Source organism: Phyllostomus discolor, chromosome 4 (genome assembly GCF_004126475.2).
Source record: "Phyllostomus discolor isolate MPI-MPIP mPhyDis1 chromosome 4, mPhyDis1.pri.v3, whole genome shotgun sequence".
In the NCBI taxonomy this organism is placed as follows: Eukaryota; Metazoa; Chordata; class Mammalia; order Chiroptera; family Phyllostomidae; genus Phyllostomus; species Phyllostomus discolor.
In genome coordinates this window covers 44,918,215-44,941,431 of record NC_040906.2, presented here as the reverse complement: position 1 = coordinate 44,941,431, position 23,217 = coordinate 44,918,215, and the positions used below count along the sequence as shown (strand labels likewise).

The 23,217-nt window shown below is 39.0% G+C and overlaps 1 protein-coding gene across 7 annotated transcripts in view; it reads right to left on the bottom strand.

Annotated features, from left to right (window-relative positions):
* The window catches only part of ZNF385B (zinc finger protein 385B), a 364,705-nt gene that overhangs the window by 75,219 nt on the left and 266,269 nt on the right, over positions 1-23,217 (bottom strand). The window contains exon 1 of one of the 7 annotated variants that reach the window (XM_036023234.1): positions 13,242-13,451. The exons of 5 other annotated variants lie outside the window; for them this stretch is intronic. The gene's annotated coding sequence lies outside the window, so the exon portion shown is untranslated. Of the gene's footprint in view, positions 1-12,608; positions 12,766-13,241; positions 13,452-23,217 lie in introns of those variants that run through there. One more of the 7 variants, XM_036023232.1, reaches the window with a different exon arrangement.

The following is a 23,217-nucleotide window of genomic DNA, read 5'->3' as shown; positions in this document are numbered from 1 at the left end:
TTTTTGCAAATGGTAAATAAATGGGGATAAAGTGCATTTTTTTTTGCATGGGTTAGTTCATGCTTTGATCCCTCTGTCACCTTATTCCAGATTTTGCTGCTGCAGCTACTGCTGGGAAGCACTTCTTTTCACCTCCAGATACTCCAAAGTCATTGGGAAATAGAAGCGGACATTTGGTCAGAATGCACTGCACCCTGCGAGAAAATGCTTAATGTCTCTAAAACTCAAGGACTCGCTGAGAGAAAAGGAAGCTGAAAATATAATGAGCAGGTACGTCAACGTAAAGGACTGTGTAATGTATCCTTTACATCGCTATTCTCATGGAACAGGATCAACCTTTGTTGTGTGAATCATTTGGCAATATTATATAAGACACTTCCTCTGTGTAGTTTTGTTGGAAAGCATAAGCTATCATCTTATATATCATACTGAATCAAGCCATAATAGGGCTTCCCCTTCTTTGATGATAAGGTTTTCATATTATTTAATGGGTATGTTTTTCAAACTCCCTGCATGAAAATGAAAGAGAACACACAAGTGGGCACACCCCAGAGATCTGGGGCTCAGTACTCTGCCCGTGGAAACCACACACATCCAAACAATCTCCCATAAGAATGCAACTAACCCTTTCCCATAAATTCTATTTTGATGGTAAAATTCAAATTGTAGTCATCTATAGCTGTGAAACCAACAATATGTGAAAGATAGCTCATCACTATGATCATAAAGAAAACTATTATTTCAGCCAATGGCCTCTGTGATATAATAAGTGCCTTATTGTATCAATGGATTATGTCATAATCCATCACAATAAAACCTTGCTTGAGGAAAAGTTGACACCTGAAGCCATTGCCTTAGTCTTTGACCTTTAGAAATATAATCGTGAAGGCCTATTTAGGTCATAGCTTTGAGGATTCGTAGTGGCTCTTCTTTATGTACCATAACGCAAACAAACAAAACATCTCATTCTGGAAAGGACAGTGTGCCCAAACCACAGAAAGTCTGCTTGGAGAAGCATTTATAGAATGAGATCATATATTCATTCTACAGAATATAGAATATATATAATATTCTATACTCTACAGAAATAGTTCCTTCTTATACCATTATTATATACATCTGCTTTAGTGACTACTAAAATAAAAAATTGTAACATTATAAAAATCTATTAGAGGCAATGTCAATTATAGAACTCCCAAACATTTCTTCAATTAATTGAGTGACAGTTCAGATTTTTCACCAAACTCAGTTTTCTTGTTTTGTGGCTTTCCTAACTCTGCTGCCCCTACGGCAAGCAGCAGGCCCTCTTACCAAGACCAGCACCAACCATCTCCTTTGCCCCTTCATTCACTTCCTTCCTTTCATCAGTCTGCCATGTGAGGAGAACAAGCTCATCAAGAGATTGTTGAACACGGCCAGGCAGAGGGGGCTGTGTGGGTAGGGGGTTGTAACTGATAAAGGGTTTTGCTTCTGAAAAGGCTATACAATAATAATAATATTTTTACAGTGTATACTATGTGCCAGCACGACCCTAAGCACATTACATATGTGTACATGTATATTGCCCTAAACATGTTACATCACTGTATATATGCATACACACATATAAGTATATATACAGTTGTGTGTATGTATCCATATATACTCCTTATATGTAGAGTGTTACATATGTATAATTACATTTTATACATGAAAAACTGAAGCACAAAGTGGTTAAGCCCAATTTCATCCAGCTTGCATGTGGAAGAGCCAGTATTCAAACTCAGGCAATTTGACTACTGAATTCTGCTCTTTTTTTAAATTAAAATAATTTTTAATCCTTACCTGAGGACATTCTTTATTGCCTTTAGAGAGAGAGGAAGGGAGAGAAGGAGAGAGAAACACTGGTGCGAAGAGAAACATTGATTGATTGCCTTCTTACATGTGCCCTGACTGGAGATTGAACCTGCGACCTGGGTATGTGTCCTGACCGGGAACTGAACCCACCACCACTCGGTGTATGGGACTGACACTCCAAATAACTGGCCACACTGGCCAGGGCTGAATTCTATTCTTGACTACTATGCTATGGTCACCAAACTGCACACCTGAAAATACTTCACTTATGTAGACACATTCTCCAGCTGTAGATAGGAACATTTTATCATCAAACTAAGGGAGTTAAAATGCATCTCTTTTGCAGCTGGGAATTAGTTGAAATTTTCCATAGTACCAGATACTAAAATAACTAAAATATACAACTTTTTTAATGCTCTATAAGACATGTTTCTAGAACATATTTATCTAAATATGTTTCTAGAACATATTATCTAAATAATAATCTCCCTCAAATAATAGTATTATTTAATTCATCACAGTGCTGGCAGCTACAGGGATCACAAGTTAAGTCAGAGAGAATTTATTCTACTTACTAAGACGATAAGAAAATAATAACAACTACTATTTAATGAGGTTCTACTCCATGCCAGGTGCTGTGCTAAGTGATTTGTGTCCTTTATTTTATTCAATTACAATACTCAATAGATTTATTATTACCCCCATTTTATAGATGGGGAAGGTGAGGTTTTAGAGAGATCAGGATCACATAGCATGTGGGAGGAATTATTTTCACACTTGTGGTCATCTGTAAATTCACGCTATCATTTTGTAAAGTTGGTTAAGTTTGTGGTTATGTGAAGAAGATTCTGTCATCAAATACACATAGAAAATGCTGTCTTCAACACAGTTTAAAACATTTCTTTTCTGCAAGGCATCTCTGAGCTTTCAATACACTAATGGAAACTGTGGATGTCTAGGCAGATATAATGTCTACCCTCAATTTCTTGAGCATGAACCAATCCTGTTTATTTCCACAGAGCTTCTGGCACATGACACCATGGCCCATCCTTCAGGCAACACTGTTCTGCATGTGTTAAAAGCACCAGTTCAGGAGAAAGCTGACAACTTCCATATTTACCACTTTCTTGTTGTGCAACACAGGACAAGTGATTTTACTTTCCTATACCTCCGTTTTCTTTTCTAAAAATTGGGGTGCATATGAGTATCTACATCACAGAGGTGGCTGGAGAACCAGCTGGGATTTTTCTATGGAAGTGCTCAACCTCATGTCTGACACAGCAAGTGTTCAACAGGCTTCAGTCACTGTAGTTATGAAGTATTCCTACTCCTTTTGCACTACTCTGTATCTCCAGAGAGCATAAATAGTTAAATCCATTAATACTTGTAAAAGGCAGGATACGCCAGGGTTTTACATTATTAACAAAATGTCAAGGAGGTTCAAGAGAGAAAGAAATTACATCTGGTTAGGATTTGGGTTCATAAATGTTTCTGTAGATGAGTTATCTCTTAAGTGTTGAGGAATAGTTAGTATTTTGAGAGGTGAATAAGGGAAAATGATTGAGGAAACTGCATAAACAAAAGGCATAGAGAAATGGAATGCATTAAATTTAAATTTTTTAAAGACACTTAAACTATTCTTAGTACATTTGGATTAGAAGGTAAAACAATAAAAATAGAACATCTGTGTGACCTTGGAGTAAACAAAAATTTCTTCTTAAAATTTATTTATTTATTTTTAGAGAGAGGGGAAGGGTAGGAGAAAGAGAGGGAGTGAAACATCCACGTGTGGTTGCCTCTCATGCGCCCCCAACTGGTGGCCTGCAACCCAGGCATGTGACCTGACTGGGAATTAAACCAGTGACCTTCAGCCCACAGTCTGGTGCTCAATCCACTGAACCACACCAGCCAAGGCTAAACAAAAATTTCTTAAATAGAAAACAAATTTGCTAATAAAAAATTAGTAAACATATTTTATTCTTAAGAATAAGAATACAAGAATAAAATATTATCAAGGTAATGAAAAGGCCATCCACAGGATGGAAGATATTTATTATAGCCCTGGCTGATGTGGCTCAGTGGACTGAGCACCAGACTGTGGGCTGAAAGGTCACTGGTTTGATTCCCAGTCAGGGCACAAGCCTGGGTTGTGGGCCAGGTCCCCAGTGAGGGGCACATGAAAGGCAACCACACACTGATGTTTCTCTCCCTCTCTTTCTCCCTTCCTTCCCCTCTCTCCCCAAATAAATAATTTTTAATATTCATTATATATACACAAAGGACTTGAATCTAGAATAAAGAACTGAAAACCAATAAGAGAAAGGTAACATAATAAGAAAACTGGGCAAAAGACTTGAATATTTTCCCAAAATAGATACTAAAATGGCCTGTAAACATATGAAAACATGTTTAACTTCATTAGTCATTAGGAATATGTAAATTAATGAGCTATCATTACATACTAAAAGAATGATTACAATGAAGAATGGCAGATTAGCCCTGGCTGGTGTAGCTCATTGGATTGAGTGCGGGCTGCGAACCAAAGTGTCGCAGGTTCAATTCCCAGTCAGGGTACATGCCTGGGTTGCAAACCATGACCCCTAGCAACTGTACATTGATATTTCTCTCTCTCTCTCTCTCTCTCTCCCTCTCCCTCCATTCACTCCCTAAAAATAAAGAAATACAATTTAAAAAAAAGAATGGCAGATTATCAAATGCTGACAAGAACTCCTACCTGAAGTAGAAATTGTTACAACTTAAAAAAACTATTTAGCAATACCTACTAAAACAGAATATATACATAACCCATTACTCAGCAATTTCACTTCTAAGTACAAACTTAATATAAGTGATATGTACTAGAATGTTCATAGCAATACTATTTATAATAGCCCAAAACTGGAAATTAGCCAATTAACCCATGAACAATAGAAAAAAAAATTTTTTGTTATCTGCGCCCAATAAAACATTCACATAATGGAATACAGCAATGAGAAAAATGAGATATGGTGTGTGGAAAAAGTAGGCTTACAGTTTTCCATATGGAAAATACAATACTCAATAAATAATAACACAAGAATACACTCTGTTTTGTGTAGTCACAACTGTAAACCTACTTTTGCTCCACCCTGTATAAGTACATGAGATAACAGATAGACTTTGCAAATATAATGCCAGGAAAAGGAAACAAAATAAAGGAGCATATCAACATTCTGTGTGATACCTTTTATAGAAAGTAGAAATCAGGCAAAAATGAATCTATGCCGTAATGTCCTTGCAGGGAGGGTGAGACAGGGTCAGGGCGGAGTGACCGAAAGGGAGTGTTCGAGGGGCTTCTCCGGCACTGCAGATGTTCTTGTGCTTGATCTCAGTGCCAGCTGCACAGGCATGCACGTCTGTGTACATTCATGCAACTGTACACTTAGAGCACACTATTGTGTATGTTACACCCTAATGGAAATTTCTAAAAAGTGATGTATTCAATGCTGTTAATTTCAGTAAACAACTTGGACAAACAGAGCAAAATTCCTCAGTAAAAAGGACACTTTCAAATACTGTCAAGTTTGTACATTTTTAGGATGAATAAGTTTTCTGAGCTCTTTTTTCCACGGCCAGCTTGATTTTAGTCAAAATGATTTGTGAGAAAATACAAGTTCTCTTTAATACTGATGCTTCCTTGCTGAATTTCAGAAGTGGATAGAGGAGACTGATACAGAATTCAGTGATGCCAAGGAGAAAAATGCATGTCTAGAACTCTGAATCTATAATGTCTTAACAATGAGAAGTTCTGTGCCTGAATCTTTCTTGGCATAGGTCAGGGTTCCTCCAAAGAGCTCTGACAGCAGCATCCTGGCAGACTGCTGCATTTAAAAATAAATACTTGTGAGTGCTACACTGAAGTGTGCAAGCAAAAAAGGAACTGCTACATCAAAAAACAGCAGTGAAAGCACATCGTGATAGATTTTAAGCCACCATGTCCTTTGGGTTTAGTAGTATGCCAGCTTTTACCCAAAATGAATCTTTCTCTAAGATGCAATGGAGAGCTTTTCAGTAGATGCTGGCAGTAGAAAGCACACAGCCAAGTGGTGATTCATCTACATCTGAATATCTTGCCCATGCACTGAGTTTCTTATATTTAAATCTGGGGGGAAAAGGAGTAAGATTTATTTACTATATAGTATCAAATTGGTTAAACATGTGACAGCCTTCATCAGTTGCAATCATTTTTTAAAAGTACACTGAAAAATCTGAGAATTTCAGAATTTAAGTAAAGAAGATAGTTGGTTTTCCAAGTAAGTCTTGGGATCCAATTGTCTTCTTTTAAAGTGAATTTAAAATGTTTTGCTTTGTTATAGTTTTTCTACATGTAACCTGATAGTATTAAGCATGATCAGGCAAGAAAATTGAGGAAGGGAAAACGAGGTTCCGATGAATGCTTCGTCAAGTTTTTCGGAACTGTTTTTAACACACCTGACTTATCAAAAGGGAATGTCATGTGCTTAGTTCCTAAACGACTAAGGCTTTAAAGAAGCCAAAATTATCTCCAGACAGGGATTTACTAAAATTGTCTGAGGTCGAGAGTGGACTGGGAGGTCACAACAGCCTGGTGACATTTTCTGGCAGAAAGACCCAGGGAGATGGTCCTGAGCTACATTTGCCCAGTGACTCCGCTCTGTGGCACCAAGCCTCTTTTCTGAGGTCTGATGCCTCTTTCTGTTACAGAGGAGCTATTTGCTCTCCCGTTACAGCATGTTAGGGACCTAACGGAGGGCAGCATAGAACTAGGACTTTTTTTTAGAAATATTCCTAAAAATACAGACTTTCTTAGGAAAACAACAACTATTTTTCTCAAACCACTGACATGTCTAGAGAAATTGTATTTCATACAATGTTAGAGGTAAACATTACTTAGGAATCTACACTTCATTTTATATGAGAAGAATGTGATTGCGAGAACTGGATCCTGTATGGAATCTGTCTTATGGTGGAATCAAACAAGAACTTCTTGCTCAGAGACACGGTTGGAATATTTAGGTCTGTACGATCACAGACATGCAAGAATCATGTATTATCATTACCTTAAAAAATCTAAGTAGACTGGTATTTGGTCTGTATTCTATTTATATATTTTTAAATTTTTATTAAATTTTTATTTTTAAGTATATTTTATTGATTATGCTATTATAGTTGTCCCAATAGTTTTTCCCTGTGCCCCCCTCTGCCTGACACTCCCCTTAGCTCCAGCAATCCCCCCACTTAGTTCATGTCCATGGTTTGTGAGTGTAAGTTCTCTGGCTTCTCCATTTCCTATACTATTATTAACCTCCCCCTGTGTATTCTGTACCTACCAATTATGCTTCTTATTCCTCTACATCCTTCCCCATTCTTCCTCTTCCTCTACCCACTGCTAACCCTCCATGTGATCTCCATTTTTGTGATTCTGTTCCTGTTCTGGTTGTTTGCTTAGTTTGTTTTTGTTTTTTAGATTCAGTTGCTATAGTTATGAGTTTGTTGTCATTTTAATATTCATAGTTTTGGTTCTCTTTTTTTAAATAAGACCCTTTAACATTTCATATAGTAAGGGCTTGGTGATGATGAACTCCTTAAGCTTTACCTTGTCTGGGAAGCACTTTATCTGCCCTTCCATCTAAATGATAGCTTTGCTGGATAGAGTAACCTAGGTTGTAGGTCCTTGCTTTTCCTCACTTTGAATACTTCTTGCCAGTCCCTTCTTGCCTGAAAAGTTTCTTTTGAGAAATCAGCTGAGAGTCTTATGGGGACTCCTTTGTAGGTAACTCTCTGCTTTTCTCTTGATACTTTTAAGATTCTTTCTTTATCTTTAATCTTTGGCATTTTAATTATGATGTATCTTGGTGTGGTCCTCTTTGGGTCCAACTTGTTTGGGACTCTATGAGCTTCCTGGACATGTATGTCTATTTCCTTTGCCAAATTAGGGAAGTTTTCTTTCATTATGTTTTCAAATCAGTTTTCAATTTCTTGCTCTTCCTTTTCTCCTTCTGGCACCCCATGATTTGGATGTTGGTACGTTTGGAGATGTCCCAGAGGCTTCTTATACTAACCTTGCTTTTTTCAATTCTTGTTTCTTCTTGCTGTTCTGGTTTAATACTTATTTCTTTCTTATGTTTCAAATCATTGATTTGAACCCTGGCTTCCTCCCCTCCACTGATGATTCCCTGTAGATTTTTCTTTATTTCACTTAGTGCAGCCTTCATTTCTTCTCTTATGTTTTTGCTGTACTCACTGAGTGCTTTGAGCATCCTGATCACCAGTGTTTTAAACACTGAATTTGATAGGTTGGTTGTCTCTGTTTTGTTTAGTTCTTTTTCTGGGGTTTTGTTCTGTACTTTCATTTGGGCCAAATTTCTTTGTCTCTTCAATTTGGCATCCTCCCTGTGTTTGTTTCTGTGAATTAGATAGAGCTGCTTTGACTCCATGTCTTGGCACACCTGTTACATTGTAAGGGACAGAGCCTTAGGTATTTGCCAGGGTGGGGCATCCTGCTTTGCTGTTTTGTGGTGCTGTATGTAGGGGAGGGGTCAGACAGGGACCAATACTGCTTGCTTGGCTCTCTCTTATGTTGTTTCCAGGCTCTTCTCCCACTTCCTGTATGTGACTGGTGGCCATTAGCTGCTGCCCTGGTTCTGAATCCCAGAGTGGGTGAGTTTGCATACATTCTAGACCATGTGGGTACTTTAAATGGACTCTCCTGAGAGATGGGCAGAGTCTTCCACCACCCCGACCCCCACTGGTTTTTATAGCTAGAATTTATGAGGCTTTATTTCCCTGGGCTGGAACCCTGGGCTGTGCAGTCTGGCCTGGGGCTGGGATCGCTCACTCCCAAGTGCCCCTCCCAGTTTTTATCTGCTACACGTGAATATGGGACTGCCTGTTCCACCGGCCATAACCTTGCTGCTGCCACACTGAGTCCTGTCTTCCCCTGCTCCCCATCTCCCCCTGCCCCCCCCAACACTCATCTGGATGAATACTTCTTCTTTAAATCCTTGGTTGTCAGATTTCCATACAGTTTGACTTTCTGGCAGTTCTGGGTGTTTTTTGTTTTGAGGTTAGTTGTGATCCTTCTTACAGTCATGCAAGGAGGCGAAGTGTGTCTACCTATGCCTCCATCTTGGCCAGAAATATCTATTTATATTTTGACTGAAATTTAGAAGTATTCATTTTCAAATGAGATTTTCATTTTAATGTTTTATTAATGTGACTGATAGAAGAAAGAAATCAAAAAGAGAAAAGCCCGGTCAAAAGTAAACATTTTTTTCCTTTTCAAAGACTGGCTTAAGATTGATTGCAACACCTCATTGAAAATAATTCTTCTAATATTCCCAATGGGAAAAAGGAGAACAGCAAACCCATTAAAACTTTGCCTTTAACTGTACTGTGTGGATCAATGTAACTAACTCAAACAGCCTCATAGTAGGAGGCACACTCACATTTCTGTTGGTGGTTTTTATACTGAAGTACTGTCAAAACTACAAGCAAAATGCTATCTTCAAAGACACATTTTTTTTTCAAGCAATGGCAACTGCCCTTCTGTTGGAGCAGATCACAGGAGCAGGACCTGCAAAGCCTCTGGCTGTGGTCTTCAGACTTCTTCTCTGCAGCTCACAGAAAGGGCTGGGCCGCAGGGGCTGCCTTCAGCCACTCAGGAGGTCAGTGCACCCAGCTGCTGCCATAAATTCTAGCTCCAGGACATACAACGTTTTGCCTCCTGGTTTCAGAGAATTTCAGTTCTTGCATTCAGTGTCTAGGCTATTTGCATTTAAGAACCAAAAGGGGATGGGGAGGGGAAGGGAACAGCAGTTTACTTAATGGCCCTTTTAAAAATATATTTTCTCCCCACAAGCTCCCTTACTTTAAAGAAACAGAGTTAATATTTTTTCTGCCAGTGCTCTCTACTCCCACCTTTGTGGGGAAGAGAGATTTCGCAGTTTAAATATTAACCAAACATCTCAAAGCCATTCAAAAGTTGTGGTCCATGTTAAAAAAATAAAAGTAATAGGCTTCTAGATAGAAAGCACAATTATGGAATAAATAGAAGTGGTAAAAATTATGTTGTAATTGTTTTTCTTTTTGTGTGTAGAGGCCATAGCTACCACAATTACAATACACTGTACAGTATTCCGGAAAAATTCTAGTGGAGTATGACCGTCATGGTGACCATCATAGAGGAGGCCACTCTTGGTCCTCCATCAGCCAAGAAACCATTTTGTTCAGGGGCACGGCTGCCGTGCAAACAGCATGAAAGCCACCACTGCATTCTGTGGAATCCTCGTATGACTAATGCAAGCCATGCCAGGGATGGGTGGCGTAGCAGAGATTGTGAGTAGTGGGGAAAGAGTGGGGTTAGGATGGGGAAAAAGGAGGGGGAAATTTGGAGAGGGAAGAAAAAGCGATGAGTTTGGCTCAATTTTGCAGCATGGACTAGAATCAGCACCAATTCCTTATCTGGAATTTCCTATCTCATTCCTAAAATAATTTCCTTCCCTTTTACCTTTTGAGTGTGTGGTGGAAATCTGTATGGAATGAAGGTGCAGAGCAAAAACTAGATGAGCAGGAACAATCTATTTAAACAGGACATCTAACTCCTCCAAACAAAGGATCTGGGCAACGGGGAGAGTACGTGGTATCAGGCCTGTCCTGAGAAACACGAGTGTCCTGTGACCAAGAGGATGCTTGTACTCCAAGGGGTCTCTAGTGAGTATTGAACAGAATGGCCAGTCCCTGGCCTGCCTTCTTGGAATTCTGCCATTGTCCTGACATCTTAGAAATCCATGCTCCTAGGCAGCTTCTGAGGCACTAGTGACATGCAAACAGCCTCAGATAAGGCCCTCTGATGAATGCCCAAAGGTTTCTGCATTGGAAGTGATCCATCATAAATGACTGCCCCTGTCCCCGTGTGTCATCTCTACTCTTCAACCATTATACTGACTTTGTACCAGTTTTTCTTCTGTGGAATTTATTTTTGGCTTCCCAAATGATTCCTCACTTGTCCAATCCCAGTGATCTCCAAAAGTTGAGGATGGTGATATTTTAATACAGAGTCACACAGAAAATAGAGCATGTAATCACAATACCCACCACTTTCATTTTCAAAGATTTGCTTTATAAGGCAACAAAGGAATGGAAATATTTTCCTTTAGATGAACATTTATTTTGACTCTTGCTCTCTTCTGAACTTCAAACAGCCTTTTAAAGCTCCATTTGTTTTAAAGGACACAAATGGAAAGTAAACAATTCATAAAAAAGGACTTGGTGCTCACCCTGGTTGGCATAGCTCAGTGAATTGAGCGCGGGCTGCGAACCAAAGTGTCACAGGTTCAATTCCCAGTCAGGGTACATGCCTGGGTTGCAGGCCACGGCCCCCAGCAACCGCACATTGATGTTTCTCTCTCTCTCTCTATCTCCCTCCCTTCCCTCTCTAAAAATAAATAAATAAAATCTTTAAAAAAAAGGACTTGGTGCTCAATGTATTTGATTTGGCAAAGCATGTTTCCACTTAAATAAAATGCAAAAAAGAATACAAAGTTGCAAAACCATACACTCTCTATTTCCAAACTTTGATGAACTTGTCTTTCTTCTCTGAAACTCCCTTTCTCCGTCTCTGTCCTGTACCCGTGGCCCTGGTCTCCCTTCCTCTCCCGTCTGTCCTTTCTGCCTCCCACATCTCTCTTGCCCTTCTCACGCCTGTGGCTATTCTCCGTCTCTGTCTCCTTTTACCTCTTGACGTGTACATGCCTGTCTATCTGTTTCATCTCTTTGTCTTGATCTCTCTCTCTCTCTCTCTCACCGTAATACTGCTAGCAAACTAGAAAATGCTCAAAATTTGTCTTTTGCCTTGCTTTGCAGCTGTGTTATGTTAATTTCATTTTCAGTATTTGCTCCCATAAATTGAAAAATGAATAACAAGATTTTGCTAATATCAGAACAAGTCTGTCCCTGTGACAAGATAAAACAGTTAAATTAAGGTCATATCTCCAGTAATGTTTCAAGTAGTCACATCAGTTTTAATAACTAAGGGTTGCTCTGTCACACTATAGTATTTGTCATATGCATTACAGAATGGGAAGGTTAAAAACCTAAATCCACCACAGAATTTAATGGTATAGTTTATAAAAATTCATCACCACTATCCTGGGTTATATAAGTGCTATAACTTTTCACTGGGGAGCACAGGTGCTTTTCCATGTATGATGTACACTTCTAATGTGTTACGTGGCTTACAATCATCCCATGTTTTTCTGATAAAGAAAGTGATGCTCAAGGATAAATAATTCCATGACTAAGCAAATACATAAAAATCTCTAACAGTGGTAACTACACTGAGCAACAGTGTCTGCTAAGAGGTCCCACGTCACAGAGTAGTCTCTAGGACCTGGTGTGGGCTTCACTCCTCACTTTTTTTTGCCAGAGTATACTGAACCCTCTCTGTTTACCCTTCTAATCCACCAGTGAGGGAGAATAAAAGAAGCTGATGCTCTTTCAATATTTTTCAAACCTTCTGAAATCCCACTGGGGACTACAAGATAGAAACATCTTCCTCGTGCCAAGAGTTTCTAAGCTCTTGTCTAACTAATATTTATTCATGTTTAAAGAAATAGCAAAATGGAAAGAAAAAATACTTTAGGTAGGGAGAATATAAAAATAGAAATGAGAATTTCACCAATACCTATTATATACACACAACATACATGTCTCCACAGGACAGACAATACTCCCTCTTGAGGAGCTAAACTTACCTGCTTTCCAGAGAGATTTCTAAGCCCAGGAGACTAAATACACATGAAGCCATTGAGTTCTGACTTGAACTAGATGGAAGGTTAAAAACTTGAATCGTGCCTGTCACAAAACCATGTGACAGGAGTGCAAATAACACGCGTCACTCAATTTTATCACAGGCTACCAGCCACTGTCACTCTGAATGTGCATTCTTTTTTTTTTTTTGAATGTGCATTCTTGAACAAGCACCCTCATCACTGTAAATATACTTCCTGAAGAGAGGAGAGAAGGGAGAGAGGGTTCTAACACACTTGGATTAAACGTGAATCACGTTTTTACCTGGTAGTTATTCTGAGGCAGATTTCATAAGAAAAAGAAACCGTAGTTCATAAAGATAAAGGAAATGTGGGCAACCAGTCACATCTTCATTACATTTAGCCAAGTGAAGCAAAATTACAATTTGAATAAAAACAAGTTTGGAAAACAAAGATCATAATCAGGCAAGGGAGGTGTGAAATTAGCACATTCTGTTTGCTCTAAGTCTGATGTTTTTTCCATCTCCTGAAATTGACATTAATTGTTTTCCATTTTGGTCACATACTTCAGGAAAAAGTTCCCTGAGGTGCAAGTGCTGATCAGCCTGCATCGCTTACCTTTGTTAAGAGGACGGTCCACCGTCACTTCTGCATTGAGTACTTTATGAGGTATTACATTGAGAGAGAAATAATTCCACGGTTTCAACCTGGCGCTCTTGTGAAATGTGGTGCTAGGAAACAGGCGACAGGCAGTGCATCTGAACAAATCACAGGTCCTCTAATTGCAGCTTAGCTCTAATTACTATTGAGGATAGTGTTTGCAACTTGATTCCAGGGAGAGGGCAGACTACCTTCTGACGACACTGAACCAAATATATCCTAAAAGACTGACAAGTTACTTTCTTTCATGTAATTTTTCTGATTGGCCCTCAGAAACTACCACTTTAACACAGTAGGAATGAAACCAAATAATGGGACACCCGCTTCTCCTTCCCAGAAAAGACATGCAAGTCTTTCAAAATATTTACGTATTTTAACAACTTGTAATTTTTGGTGTCTTTCTTTTCTAGGTGGGCAACTATATCTTTATTTTAATATTGCTTTTTATTTTTAAAAAATCTTCTCAAAATATGAGCTTAATTTTATAGTGTTAGTCCAAAACAATGTATTTGCATTCTGTTAGGCATGAAGAATTTGTTTCCCTTCCTGTGTATTTTTAGATTTTTAAACAAAGATTCACAGCATATAATTTATAAAAAAACTAAAGCTGATAATTTGATATTTATAACATTAACAGGGATGTTTCTGCATTTCAATTCAAAAATCTAATTTCAGTTATATGGGAAATAATCATGGTGAAATTAGCAGCTGTGCAGGCTTCCAACTAAATGATACATCATTTACTCATGTATCTAACTAATTTCACTCTGTCTAGTGGCATCTGACCATGTGATCAGAACAAGGCTTCGGATATACCCAGGTTACACAGTGTGGCTATGACTGACTGGTTGTTTTGCTTACGCTAAGTTTACTGTTATTGATACTGATGAGTTAGCTTAATGGGCATCTGACTAAATGAAAAAAACACACACACACACAACACAACAACCTTGAAATGACTGGTGTTTACAAATGTCAGGAAGGATTTTATACCTTTGGTTGTGCAACTTAGCACTTTTGCCAACCACAGCCAACACGTTAGTGACGTACAGAACAAATTACACCACTCAAATCAATGATTTGGTATATCTGTTTATGCCGGATCTGCATGGTAACTGTCCGGGACAGGTAAACCTAAGGGAATAATTAGATGCAGCAATCAAAATGGTAATTATAAAACCAGCTCTTAGTAAAGGTGCATATCTGCAGGCCCAGTGATCTCAGTTGTTACAACAAAATAGCATTCTAAATGGGGCATATTATGCTAGCTCTATACTTAAATTTCCCCCAAATAACAATTGTGCACTTCTTGCTCATGTAACATTTACTTAGTTCTTCATAATTAACATTCTAATCAGTGCTGTGGTTATGAATTTTTATTTTATTTTTAAAAATCTGTACCAAGATAGACCTCTCCTAAGAAACTCTTTGTTCAGGATGGATTATGTTGATGCTTCTTTCAAAGTATTTTTCTTTCATGGAGCCAGGCAAAATATCTGCCCCCCCACCCCCCCCCTTTTTTTTTTGTCTGTCCTTAAATCATGCCTGATTCAAGAATTATTTTTCTAAAATGTTTCCAAGTTTGGCACAATAGTCCATACTCAAACCCCTGAACCCTTTATTTATACCTTTCACAGATGCTTAGCTTAGTTTAGTAGTGTACAAAGTGTGGTCCCCAGGCCAGCAGCATCAGCATCAGCATCAGCATCATCTGAGAACTTGTCAGCAAAGCAAATTCCCAGGCTCCATCCCAAACCTGTGGAGTCACAAGCTCTGGGGGTGGGACCCAGCAATCTATGTTTAACCAGCTCTCTAGGTGATTCAAGTGAACTGATGTTTGAGAACCACTCATCTATGGTAATGTATGTACTAAGAACAGTAAGAACATGGGATAAGGAACGTCTAAACCTCTATGGGGGGAACTATAGGAGAGATAAAGGCTTAGCAGAGAAGTGGCATTTAAGTGGCCTGCTAAAGAATGGAAACAATCTGGATGAATCTGAAAGACGCACCAGGCACCCCTCACCCATCAAACCCAACGCCTGTGCCCTTGAGTTAATATAGGCCCAGAGATTCCAAGCTTTTATTCCACCTGATATCATTTTTCTTCAGTCATTCCATTTTTTAGGACAACAAAGAAGAGTTGTCTCATTCCTGTTGGCCTCTTTGTCTACCAACAATTTTCCCCCCTTAACTTTTAATTCCTTTTAGTGTAACCTACATTTTCTTTATTACTTTTTACTATTACTTCATGTCATAAATCAAGAGATCAGGCTTCTTATTTCTCCAGCCTAATAAAATTATAGTTCTGAAGTTCTTTATCAGTCCTCCTTGGCCTTGAAACCATTGGTAGAACATGATCCTGTATCTGCCCTCTTCTCCAAGCTTAACTTCTGTTTTTCTTTCTTTCTTTTTTTAATCTTTATTATATTTTTTCCATTACCATGTAGTCTCCTTAGCCTTCTCCCCCAAGCAAGCACCCCAGTGTTGTCCATGTCCATGCCTGACTTTTGTATTTCCAGCCACCTGCTGCACTTCTTCCACAGGCAACCCGTTGGCACCTGAACTTCAGCTGGTACAAAATTAAACTAGCCACCCCAGTGCCCTTACCCCAAAGAACATTCCTCCTCTGTGGTCCTTGTTTTGCTGCCTGGCGCCACGAGTCTCCCAATTACACAGACTCTAAAACCTGAAGCTGCATCTGACTGCTTCTTCTTCCTTGTCCCTGAATCAAGCTGGTTATGTCCATGACATCTTTCACCTCCTTCCCCTTTTCATACCCATGACAATTACCTTCAGTTAGCTCTTCATGAGCTGTTCACTAGCATAATCCTTTAATCACTGTATTCCCCCTAGCCAAATAAATTCTTAAGAAAAACAGCTTGAATCAATCATTTTCCTACTCAAATGTCTTTCATAGTTCCCCTTAGTGACTTATGGACTCTGAAATCCAATATACTTGTTCTAATCTCCACTCTACTACTTAGAAGCTGGACCACATTAAATGAATTAATTGACTTCTTAAGCCCCAGTTTTCTCAGCTGATGAGTAGGAATAAAATGGTAATCATATCTAATGAGGAGACCTGAAAGAACTAATACGTGTAAATTCTAATTAAAGTGCATAGAACACTGAAGGATTCAGTAAATAATAAGCATTATTATTACCATCACCAACGCCATTCCACATAATACAATTCCAATACCTCAGTTCAGTATCTGTCGCTATCTTCAAACTTAACTGAGAACCATTTTCTTACTTACTCACCCTTTCTAACATATGTTAAACTGAATTATTCCTCAAGGGTGAGGGCCAAACCTTAGCTTTCTTTCTGTCTTTGGCTCCTTGGGCAGTGTCTTATGGAGCTGTTCACTGCACGAAGCTCTGGCTGGTTCTTGCACACACATTTCTCTTAGTTCTATCACTTTGTTCATGCTTCCCAGGACGACTTTCCCTTACTGTCCTCTTTCAAATTCGTTCCATTTTTCAGGTGGTGTTTTAGATGTCATCTCTTCTAGGAAGCCTTCCTACTTCCATCAGAAGAAAACATTTTGCTCTCCTGTGAACCCACAATACCTCTCATTTACACCTCTCTTACAGTACTTAAGACATTCTACTGTGCATGTCTCTTTCCCTGCAAGGAGCTCTACACTCTTCTGAGTTAGAGACCAGACTTGATTTACTGCTGTTTGCCTAGTACCTTGCCCAGAGAAAACACTCAGTGGACATGCTGAGTGATGAATGAGGTAAAGGGAACAACATGTACACTCTCATTACAAGAACTGTGTTGCTGCACACTACCCGATTAAAGGTTTCCTTTCCCATTGATAATCACGATGGTCTTTAAAGAGTAAACGGTTTACAAGAGTTAAAGAAACAACCTATTTACAACATAAGAACCCCGTATATTGTAAATGGGGTGTGTGCCTAACCTTGAGTTTCAAGTTAGTATTCTGGAACTTAATAGCATTTTCCATGAAAACAAAATCATAAATGGTGATTGGATTACTGGAATAGTTCTCAAAAGCTTAATTACCCCACAGGAGAGGTGTATTAGATAGAACATTACACTAGCAATAGCACCTAAATGACATAATATGGAGTCCCAAACAGGAGTCAATATCCTCCAAATATTTGTGAAGATGTCCAGTGTTTCTTGCAGAACAAGTATCCATCAGTAGATGAGTGGATTAAAAAAAGCTGTGGTACATTTACACAATGGAATGCTGTACTACTTGCAAGTAAAAAAGAAGAAAATCATACCTTTGTGACAGCATGAATGGACCTGAAGAACATTATGCTAAGTGAAATAAGCCAGTCAGAGAGAGACAAATACCATATGGTTTCACTCATATGTGGAATCTAATGAACAAAATGAACAAACAAGCTAAACAGAGACAAACACATAGATCAGAGAGCAGGCAGACAGTTATCTTGGTTAGAGGGGAATAAGTACTGGGTGGAGGGAGGAAGGGAAGCATTGAGCAAAAAAAAAAGAAAAAAACTCATGGACACAGACAGCAGAGTGGTGATTGCTGGAGGGAGTGGGATGGAGGGTGCAGGAGGGTATGGGGGGATAAATGGTGATGGACAGAGACTTGATCTGGGGGGATGAACATGCAATACAGTGTACAGATGATGTGCTGTGGAACTATGCAACTGAAATCTATATAATTTTGTTAACGAGTGTCACCCCAATAAATTCAATAAAAAGGAAAAAACAGAAAAACAAAAAACATGAATTTTGTATTCTTCTTTGTATTTTAAGACATACTCAGAAAACCATAACCAGAAGCCAATTTTCCTGTGTATTCCGATGATTACTTTTCATTAGGGTGAACATGATCTGGTTAAAGAATCAATTTATAATTGCCAATTTTAAGTTATAAATTTAGAAAATAAAAGACCCCTATGAAATTGTCCATATTTAAAATATTTAGAAATCAGAACTTGTTTTCTTTTTATTTACAATTCTAAATTTCAGCTCCTTTGTCTCCATATCCCCTGACAAACACATAATGACCTGTTAATAAACTTTTAATTACATTCATTAGGAAAGTCTGTTACTTTAAAGTAACTCTTGAGTGAGTAAATAATTCTTTTTTAATGGAAAGATGATTGCCTTTCCAATAATCTAAATTGCAATGTTACGTTTTCACAAATTTACTTATTTAAAGCAGGCAAGTCGATAAACAAGAAGTTATCTGTGAAAAAGACATATTTCCAATGCTCCTCTTGCTCCCCCAGCACTGAGCTCAGCATTATGGTAAACTGAACACTGGGACCCCCGGTCCTTAAGAAGGTAACTGTCTATTTGGAAAACAAAAATAATACATCTGAAACAACTGGAGACTACTACTCAGACATAAAATTTAGTGTAAATGGTGGGCACAGACGGAGAAGTAGTATGGGAGAGAAGAATATAACCTCCACAGTGTCAGGGTCTCGGTTCACTAATATACCCTAAGCACCTAGAACCAGGCCTTGCACATACTGTGGGCCCAACACACAACTGCTACACTCAAAGGAGAGACCAAGTGGGTTAGAAAGCCTGTGAGGGCAGGACGGGAGAGAGGCCATAAAAATGTGTGATTCCTTGGCTCTTCCCTTGGCTCACCACCTACATCCAGACTATCTGCAAGTCCTGTTGTCTCTGCCTCCAACATACGTTGAAAATCTTTCTTCTTCTCTCCTTGTCACTGCCACACTGTAGTCCAAGCCACCATCTACCTGGATTACAACAGCTCTTTCTGGGACCACTTATGTGTCCCTACCCTTGGTTTTCCACACGGCAGCCAAGCAGTTTAACAATACAAATCTTATCACGCTACTCCCAGTACACAATGGTTTTCCACCACACTTTTGAATAAAATCTTACCATGGCTGACAGTTAACACGTGACTGAGTCCATGCTTAGTTTCAGGGCCTTGCTTTCTGTTCTCTCACCCTCCCCTCTCCTCCCCCACCAAGATCTAGGCTTCAGTTCTCTTTCCCAAACATGTCAAATTCATTCTCATATCAAGGCTTTTGCCCTTGCTGATCTCTCAGCATGCAACTCTCCTTCCCCAAGTCATTTGTGTCTTAGCTCAGCTGAGGCACAGCGGAGGCCCTCAGCGAGGCCTTCCCTCTATTACACTGCTCTGTTTGGCTTAGCTACCCCCTTATCTTTCTCTAGAGTATCTTGTCTTCTTTGTTTACTTGTTCATTGTCGCCTCTCACTAGAATATAGTCTCCACCACAGCAACAGCTCTATTTTAGGTACTCTACTCCCAGCTTCTAGAACAGTGCTAGGCTTGTGGTGGGCACTCAGTACCTGTTTTAAATGAATAAATGAATGAATGAATGACTATACTTCCTACACCTTTTCAAGTATGAAGACTTATTTTATTTAAAAAAATTGTTTACACAACTGTACTTGAACAAAAAAAAATAAATTTTTTTAAATTGTATTTTTCCCATCACCATTTATCCACCTTATACCCTCTTTCACCTCCAGGCAACCCTACCCACCCACAATCACCACATTTTTATCTGTGTCTATGCGTCCTTTTTCTGTTTTGTTCAGTCCCTCCACCCCTGCCCCCAACCCTAAGCTGTCATCCTCTTCTCTATCTGTGAGTCTGTCTCTATTTTGCTTGTTAGTTCAGTTTGTTCATTAGATTCACAAAAGGGTGAAATAATATGGCATTTGTCTTTCACTGACTGGCTTATTTCACTTAGCATAATGTTCTTCATTTTAAACATTATGTCGTTTGAAGGACTCCTCTCGTGTTATTACTGTTTTCTTCCTTAGTATTCACTAATTATATACAATGCTGTTGTGAACTCAGTATCATCTAAAATAAAGGTATTTCTTTATCATAGTAGGACTGACATACATTGGCAACAATATGCTGGGTATGTGTGAGACATGGTATTTATTCAATCTACAAAATGCATGGTTCCTATTTCTGTTTACAGGTACATGATGTTATGGGACTCACTGCAAAGCAGACTTCATATAAGGGAGCAGAAGGAATGGCAGCTGTCCTTATTAGAACTTTCTCAACACACAGACAAGAATAAACTCAGTGTAAAGCTTTATCCTAAACAAAGATAAATTGACTTTTGTTTTAATCCTCACCCAAGGATAAGCTTTTTGATTGAGAGAGAGAGAGAGAGAGAGAGAGAGAGAGAGAGAAACATCATGTGAGATCAGTTGCCTCCAATACGAACCCCAACCAGGGATCGACTTTGCAACCTAGGTATGTGCTCTGACCAGTAATTGAACTCGTAACCTTTTTGTGTAGGGGACAATGCTCCAACCAACTGAACCACCTGGCCAGGGCAAACTAACTTATAGTTGAACTTTCTAACACTCAAGTAGATTTATTGCTTATCTTTACTCATGTGTACAACAATGGCTAACACATAGCATTTAGTATATGCCAACACTATTCTAAGCACATTATTCACCCAGTCTTCAAATGAATGCAGTAAGGGAGGAACTTGCTATTACCTGCATTTTACAGATGAGGAAACAGGACACATAAAGATTATGCATCTTGCTCAAGGTCACAAACCAGGTAAGTGGCAGAGCTGAGATGCAAATGCACATTTCTGGCTCTACAGTCCACTTTAACCATTGTACAATGCTGCCTTTCTAGTGGAAGGTACTGTTTTTACACTGGTACAGAATCTCTTGCACCATACATAGCATATAAGAAAAATTACCCATCAGATGTCAGCTGCTTCTAAATATGCATGTTCCACTTACAAACATTTTTAAGTGGTTGTTTTTCTCATTACTGCCAAATAAAGGTCTGGGATGCTTAGCAGCAAGTGACTTCATGAAGCAGTTCTATATCATGTGGGAAATCAAGAGGAAAATCTAAACAAATACCAAATGTCCCTGTGCTTTAATATCACAGTGAAAACAGCATTATTTTCTAGAATGCACTGTGAAGCCTGTGATAAGATAGCATATCTTAAAATGACTGGAAACCAAAAATGGATTTCTGAGTGTTATTCCTGACTTGCCAAGAATGTTCTATTCTGACAGGTTAGAACATGGGGATTCAGACCTCACCTTAGTATGTAAGGTCTTTAACTGTGCAAACCTCAGAGATTTCTGCATAGTTTTGGGTCAGGCTATTTATGAAGGAAGTTCAATCTTAGCTTATAGAACCAAGACAATGCTAATAAGACTGAGGTTGTTTTGTCATTCTAGAAGGTCCTTCATTTTTTCTAACTCTACCTACTTCTTTTTTAAAGAGATTAGTTAGCTTTCTGGTAAAACATGAACGAATCAAGGAGGAGCTGAGTCTGCTGACCATGGCACCTGCTGAGCAGCATGACCCTTATGTAATAAACCTGTTAGAAAGCAGATTTTCTTTTCCACATGGGACTGTCTTCGCTTTCCTCATGGGAGACTTGGCAAGTGGGACACCCTGAGTCTGACAGGCCACTTCTCTGCTCTTCAGCTGACAACTCTTTTACACAGACATCAGCCAGAACCCTTACTGGGGCACGTAGTGGATCAGAGCTTCTGAAGCACGTCCAGTGGAGAGAATCCATCATCCCTGCACTCTCTGCCTGTCCCGCGTCCCAGCAGCATCACAGCGCTCCTGCAAGTGACCCCAGCTCCAGCGAGATCACACGAAAACACTAGGTCAGGAGGGATTAGCTATTGATGTGAAGCTGGCAAATATTTGCATGCGATTCTTCAAGAAAAGGAATCTGTGGGTTCTAATTTAAGGATCTCTGGCATAAAGCCTAAGCAAAATCAAAATCCACAAACAAGTGCTCATTTGGGGGAGAATGGAATCAGATTTAATCATTTCTCAAAGGATTCTGTGATTCCAGGAGCTTAAAAATCTCTGCATATATTTCTGAAAAAATTATAAGCTAACTGAATATCTTTTTGCAAATCAAATTGGACTTTTAATGTACGAGAGGAGCCAGTGAATAAAGAACATCTACAATGAATCTTTCTGTAAAGCAAATACTTATTTCATAAACCGCAGATGTAGCCCAGAGTTTTTCAGTTTTTACAAAAGATTCAGATTATTCAATACCAGGCTTGTTCAAATAGAACACATCATGATATTGTATGAATAGTAGCTAACTCCCATTAAAAATTTAGCCTGGAGGTCAAGTTCAGGTTTTATGTAAACTGAAAAAGAGGAAACTCTAAAAAGTCTCTGCTCTTAAGTGAACAGAACCTTAGCTATCCTCTGCTCCAAAGACCTCATTTTATGGATGAAGAAATTGAGGTTCTGAGAGGTTACGTGACTTGCCCAAGGTCATTGCAATAGTTACAGACAATAACAGCTGTAAAAATAATGACAGCGATTATGATGATGATGACAGCACTATGATCTATTGGGCATTTACTTGAGCTAAGCCTTTTAAGACTTTAACCTCATGTACTTTCACTACAACCCTAGAAGATTTTATTTCATCTACTCAGCAGATGAAGCACCCTGCCCAGGGCTCCACAGCCAATAAACGGACAACTCAGAACCCAAACCAATTCACAACTCAGAACCCTGTTTTAATTTGAAAGAAGTGCTTTATAGGCATTAGGTTAAACTGCTTTCCAGAATACAGCAGAACAGAGAGTCACATGATCTTGAAGTATAAATAACTGAGAGGTTAGTTAGGAAAGGTGTATCTACAAACTTTAAGTTTTATATATTGAAACGGTTTTTCCTTTTTTAAAATGTAGTATTAGCCAGTCCTTGCTAATGCTACCCCCTCACAGGTATATACTAGGAGTACAATAGGGGTACAGTTCAACCCCGTTTCCCCAGGCGTCTCCCCATCTGCAGGCCAAGGGAATAGACCCATATGGAGTCTATGCTCTCCCTCCTCCATTTCTAGACCACATTCTGGGTACTCGGGGCTTTATATGTCCATGTCCTAATAGTCCTGGAGCCACTTCCAGGGCCTG